We start from the raw sequence: 5,890 nt of genomic DNA, 5'->3' as shown, positions 1-5,890 counted from the left end.
GGGCCCATCCTGGGAGAGGAAACACGGCTGCACTAGTAGCAGAGAGACTTTTAGAAGAGTGGGAAGGGTCCTTAGCGACCCAGTCCGACCCCCTCAGTTCATAGATAAGGATCTGAGGACTGAGGCAGGTAGGGTGCACTCAGCGACCTGTCCAAGGCTGCTGGCGAGTCAGCTCTGTCCGGGAGTCGAAGACAAGCATTTTTACCAGCTGGGATCCAGCGCTCTTCCCGCCACACTATTCCACCTGTGGTGAGGGAGGCAGAAAGGTGTGCACAGGCTTTGGAGCCAGGCCATCCACACATCCCTCCCCTCTCTCCCTCAACTGTAAGGTTTGGCCAAGTCACCCTCCTTGTGCCTCAGTCTCTGCTATAAAATGGGCACACTCATTCCCATCTTTAAAGATGGACACGAGGGTTAAATCAAACGATGTGAGTGAAGTGCCACCAGTTTCTGGCACAGTACGTGCCCCACAATGGTAGTAGCTAGTATTTATTCCCGTACAACTGCCCGCCATCCATGGGGGATATGTCCCAACACCAGGGATAATACCAAACCCTCTATATACTCTTTTTCACATACACACATACCTATGATAAAGCTTCATTTATAAACTAGACACAGTAAGAGAAGAGCAACAATAACTAATCGTAAAATTGTACAAATTATTGCACTGCACTCACCCTCCTTCTTGCGAGGCCTCCCGAGGATGACACGCCCACGTGAGGAGAAGAAGCGAGGAGAACGACTTCGGCGTCGTAACATTAGGTGGGCGGCTCCCGACGTTATGACGTTATGGCGTTACGGCGTTATGACGATATGACGCTGACGCTGACGCTGACGCTGCAGCGTCAGAAGGAGGAGAATTTGCCTCTGGCCGGCGGTGGCCGTTGGGTAACGGAGACCTGGAAAGCGAAACCGCCGACTGGGAAGGGGGAACTACTGCCCTTGGGCCACCACGGCTTTCTGAGCGTAATGGGCGTCCTCCAGGGCAGGATTCCAAATGCACCGTGGGTCCTGCTTGTTGGACTGGGGCACGTCCAGAGCCAAGAGCGAGGGCTCCAATTTGGAATGGAGGAGCGCATGGAAGGAAGGCTGCCCCGGCCAGCTGGGGTGCCAGCAGGTCAGAGGGACTCTAGGCAGCTGGCTGACATGTCCAGGATACCATGTTCCTGACACCTAATGGTAATTAGACTCCATATATCTAATGGTAATTAGATGACTTCCACAAAATTCAACGAGGGCGGCAAAGAATAAAGCCCTTACGCTTCCAGGTTGGAAAAAGAGAGGCTGCTCCCCATGAGTAGCCTTGAGGGAGCAGGCAGATTAGTGTGGGAGGTGCCCTCCAAGCACATGTAGAGGAGGGTCCACGGGGCTTTATTTCTTGGCTCTGGGGGGACACACAAAGAATGCTAATGGCTTAGCTGTCTCAGGACATAATAACACAGGATCCATCCAGGCCAGTGGTCCTCGAAGTATGGTTCTCCAACCAGCAGTACCTGGGAGCTTGTTAGATGCAGACTCTTCGGGCCCCATCTTGAACCTACTGAATCAGAAAACTCTGAGGATGGGCTCCAGCAAACTATTTACCAAACCCTCCAGGTGATTCTTAGACATCTACAATTTGAGCACCACCGACCTAAGCCATTTCTCCTGATTTCCTGGTTGATCGCCCAGTGGCTATCAATCTTGGCTGCACAGAAGCCGCCCGGTGCCGAGTCTACAACTCACGGCAGTTAAATCAGAATCTCTGGGATCGGACCCAGGCACCAGCTTTTTTAAGACTCCTCAGGTAATTTCAATGTGCAGCCAAGCTTGAGACCCACTGATTTGGAGCAACAATTTGAATGAAGCAGTTAAGTCATTCATACCATTTGTGTGAATGCAATAGTGCCTGAGTATCAATCAATTCAGAATGCGAGGGGGTGGGGGGGGTGGGGCACCACCATTTCTGTTGCTCAGTTTTCCTGTTTGTTTTTCCCACTACTACTTCCTCAACTGTCCACTGCAGGTTCTGGATCCCCAAGAGAAGTTCCAAATACATTTGTTCCTCCTACCCATTCACCCACCTCCACTACTGTTGAATTAACGTTATTGAATTCACTGGCTAGTGTTAAGATCCAAGAGGAAGCTCTATCCGTTCTCTTGGAATCCACCAGTGAATTTCCATATTAAAGGCAATTATTTTTTAGTTTCCATCATATATGTGTCTCTTATGTGTCAGGTTTCGTCTGTAGTGTTCTTGTTAGGTTTATGTATTTTATTCAGCTCTCGGTTCAGATCAGCACCAAAGTAGGCTCATAAAATCCTAGCTGGTTTAGGTTTTGTTTGGCCTTATGAAACATGCAAGTGTTTCACCTGGTAGAAGACTTAACAGTGGAGACAGTAGGTGGGCCTTGCCAGTCTCCTCTGCCGGGGCGGGGTGGGAAGGGGTGCGGTGGTGGACAGGAAAAGAGAATCTGTTGATTCCCCCAGTACTCTGTAGACTGGATTACAAGAAAGGTGGTAAATAGCCACGGGACCAACACTTTCAGGTTCTAATAAAAATACTATGTTTAGGGGCGCCTGGGTGGTTCAGTCAGTTAAGCGGCCGACTTCGGCTCGGGTCACGATCTCACAGTCCATGAGTTCGAGCCCCGCATCGGGCTCTGTGCTGACCACTCAGAGCCTGGAGCCTGTTTCAGATTCTGTGTCTCCCTCTCTCTCTGACCCTCCCCTGTTCATGCTCTGTCTCTCTCTGTCTCAAAAAAAATAAAAATAAATGTTAAAAAAAAAAATAAAAAAAAAATACTATGTTTAAAGATGGGGCCAATAGGATAGTATATCTAAGATGTCATCATAAAGGCTAGCCTTCTGGTTTTAGATTCAGACCAATTACTTGGAAGTTTTAGCCATCTTCCAAGTAGCTCAACATAGAAATGTTTACAGTTTGTGGAGTTAACAATTTTTAGTCTGCCGATACAAATCACATGTTCCTTCTCAGAAGATTTCCTAGGGTAGCAACTTTCACAATGTCTCTAGGAGTTCTGAAGCTCCCTAAATTCTATTTAGGGAGAAATGGAGTAAATGTACTTGTACATGTTTCTCTGCACACATCAGAATAAACCATCACCCTGATCTCTCTGCAACTTTCCTGTATTAGCACTGAAAGTCCCATGTCCACTTTCCATTCTGAGCAAACTGGGATAACTGGTCACCCCACATATGCCCAGAGATGCTTGTTGAACATCTGCATTCTTTATAAATCTTCCCCTCTGTTTGACTCATGCACTGCTTTATCTCAAACCATTATCACTTGGTGCTTAGACCACACACACACACACACACACACACACACACACACACGCTAAACACCCCCAGTTTCCTCCTCGCAATGCTATTGCAAATACATTCTTTTATTTTGCTTGAATTCTACTTCATGTTTTCCCCACTGCCATCACCACCCTATCTCTCCACAGGATGATTCCAAAAACATCTTGTTCTTTTTAATCAGACTGCCAGAACAAATGTAGAGAAGAAAGGAGAGTGATTCCCGTTGTTTCAGAGCTGAAACTAGATGAAAGACTACATCATAAAAGTTAGAGTGCTGTTTTGTTCAATGAGATAAATCTTTATTGCTTATCCCTAAAGTGCCAGATACCGTGCTACACTGCACTCACAGTAAGACGAGTCCCCAATAGCAAACTAATAAATGAGACAAATGTGTCCCCTTCACTCAATAAGACTCACTGGCATCCTACATTTCCTCGTTCCTTGATTTTCCACTGGAGTGGGCACACACAGCTTAGGTTTTTGCCGTCCCTTATCTCGGGCTGCTAGCAGCAATTGACTGAATCCATTGCCAATTTGTTCTTTCTAATCTCAGTGCTGCTCCAGAATTATTATAATAAATTCAATTAATTTCTCATAGCGATTCCAAAATCTGTCCACACGGAAGCTCCTTCCCCCATCCATCATGCAGCACGGGGCTTTGTCGTCTGTCTACGTGGGATCAACGCTGTTTGGTGGGGTTCCAGCTAACATTCGCTTTCCTACATTAAGATTTCCCGTGCTCATCGTGACCATTTTCTCTCACCCTGTTGCCTTTAAATAAGAAAATATATTTTCTCCCCTCTGAGGCTCCTTCCTTCATCCTCTATCATGTCTTTAACTTGCTTCTTCAATCATTTCCCATCTGATGTGTTTTTGTCCTGCCCTTTGACTACTCTTCAGTGTGCAAATGTGCTTATATCACAATTACTCTTAAGAAAACGTTTTTTAAGTTTATTTATTTTGAAAGAGACAGAGGCAGCATAGGCACAGGGGAAGAGAGACAAGAAAAGAGAGAGAATCCCAAGCAGGCTCCATGTTGCCAATGCAGAGCCTGACGTGGGGCTTGAACTCATCAAACCATGAGACCATGACCTGAACCGAAACCAAGAGTCAGACATTTAATCAACTGAGACACCCAAGTGCCCCAAGAAGTTTTTTTTTTTAAAGAGGTGATCTGATTCCCACTGACACTATGGAATTTGCATACCTTTCCCTCTTTCCACCACCCTCTGCCCTTGTCTTTCTCATCTACTGCTCCCATTAATTTCTCAACCTCGTGCAGCCTGGGACTGGCTCCTGCTAAACCAAACTTTTCTCCCAGGGCATACCAATAAACAACCTGTAAAATGTGGTGCCTCTTCTAGGCTCTCACCCAGCCCAGCCCCTTGGCATCATTTGAGAGTATTGTTAGTTTCGGCCTCTCTCACATTCCGTATCCTGACTCTTCTTGTTCTTCTCTCTTTTCCATAATTCCTGCCTCCTCCCAGTCTTACTCTTGATCTCATCCAGTTCCATGGGCTGCTGCTCCAGCTCTATTCTCTTGACCCCCACATATAACCCCCCCAACTCTCCTCTGCATTTTCTATCCATATTTCCAAACACCTAAAAGACTGCTCCACATGGAAAAATTCCAAGATCCTCAGACTCAGTATGCTAAAAATCAAGTTCATTACCATCATGTCTAAAACCTGTCTCCCTGGGTTTTCTGTCTCACTTCCTGCATCCACTCCACTAGAGACTCGTATGTTATTCTTGACCTTTTCAATTCCTAATTGCTAGGCATTTGGCAAATAACATTATGTTACTTTTATTTTTGGAACTTTTTGTTGCAAATGGCAGAATCTGAACTCAGGTTCAATAAGAAAACGGGATGTTCTGGCTTGTGGAACCAGACCACAGAAAGGGTAGTTTCACGTGAATGGTACCAGATTTCTTTCCTTACCTCTGATCTCAGCTTTTGTTTGTGTTTTTCTCATTCTTCCAGGTTTCTTCATGTGAAGGGGGCCATGGTCAGCAGCATCTCTGAAGGCACACCCTGTTAACAAGAATGGGAAGAGACCGTTTATATGTGCCAGGCACCATCCTGGGCACTTCAAAGCCCGCAAGTCGAGAAGAAAGAGAAAAAAACATTCTCCACTGCAAATTTAGAGAATCCACAGACAGAGTCTACAGTGGGCCGATGTAAGTCATGTCCCCACCACTAGAGCAATTGCTGGGTCAAGAACCAGTGGAGCAACCGCCAGATGTGGACATCTGACTACACACTGGTGAGCTTGGGTATTTCGAGTCGGAAGAGTCCAATGAACCACAGCAGGTCGAAAACATGCAGGGCTAGATTTGGGGGTAAGAAACTGAAATGTAAAAACTCGAGGGGCGCCTGGGTGGCGCAGTCGGTTAAGCGTCCGACTTCAGCCAGGTCACGATCTCGCGGTCCGTGAGTTCGAGCCCCGCGTCAGGCTCTGGGCTGATGGCTCAGAGCCTGGAGCCTGTTTCCGATTCTGTGTCTCCCTCTCTCTGCCCCTCCCCCGTTCATGCTCTGTCTGTCTCTGTCCCCAAAAAAATAAATAAAAAACGTTGAAAA

At 46.7% G+C, this 5,890-nt stretch overlaps 1 long non-coding RNA gene across 1 annotated transcript; it reads left to right on the top strand.

Moving 5' to 3' along the window:
• The first annotated feature begins 869 nt into the window (after positions 1-869).
• LOC122217443 lies at positions 870-5,577 on the top strand. Its single transcript, XR_006201490.1, has 2 exons — positions 870-1,182; positions 5,294-5,577. It is a non-coding gene; the product is annotated as an uncharacterized LOC122217443 (long non-coding RNA).
• Positions 5,578-5,890: the final 313 nt, after the last annotated feature.

The sequence above is a fragment of the Panthera leo genome, chromosome B1, assembly GCF_018350215.1.
Source record: "Panthera leo isolate Ple1 chromosome B1, P.leo_Ple1_pat1.1, whole genome shotgun sequence".
Classification (NCBI taxonomy): Eukaryota; Metazoa; Chordata; class Mammalia; order Carnivora; family Felidae; genus Panthera; species Panthera leo.
The sequence above is the reverse complement of the archived record's forward strand: the minus strand, read 5'-3'. Positions and strand labels throughout refer to the sequence as shown.